This window comes from Sinocyclocheilus rhinocerous, unplaced genomic scaffold, assembly GCF_001515625.1.
Source record: "Sinocyclocheilus rhinocerous isolate Xijiao unplaced genomic scaffold, SAMN03320098_v1.1 scaffold831, whole genome shotgun sequence".
Lineage (NCBI taxonomy): Eukaryota > Metazoa > Chordata > Actinopteri > Cypriniformes > Cyprinidae > Sinocyclocheilus > Sinocyclocheilus rhinocerous.
Window position 1 is genome coordinate 412,287 of NW_015641020.1, and position 589 is coordinate 412,875.

Here is a 589-nt window from a genome sequence, read left to right on the forward strand (position 1 = left end):
ATTGGCTGCTTGGAATACCAAAAAGTCAGAGAGCCGACCTCACGTTCTTCATTTCTCATACATTTCACATCACCCTAATATTTCATCAGCTTCCTCCATCAAACACACTGCTTGGCAGACTCAGCGTTCTCTCATTTTCTTTATCTCTTTCTCTTTTCTTCCCCTTGCCTTTATCTCTCTCTCTATTTCATTTCCACCTTACTTCTTTGTATCGGTTTATTACCATTTCAGTTCCAAATGTTCTCCAGTCAGAAAACCATCCTATTCTACTTGTACTTTGTATCCTTTCATCTATTTCTTTCATGTTCTCTCTTACTTTTAAATTCCCCACTCCCCAGTTTCATTTAAGTTTTATTGGCAAGACATATGACAGCACTTTTGTATTGCCAAAGATGTAGCAGTTTAGACAATAACCTCCTTACCTTATTCACTCGCTCTTTTTCTCAGCAAGGAGACAGCAATCCTTCATTTGTCGTTTCATGATATACTGCCGCATTTAAAATGCATTTCCATTACATCTGAGAACTATAAAAAATCCCAGTGTGCAAACGCACACACACACACACACACACACACACACACACACACA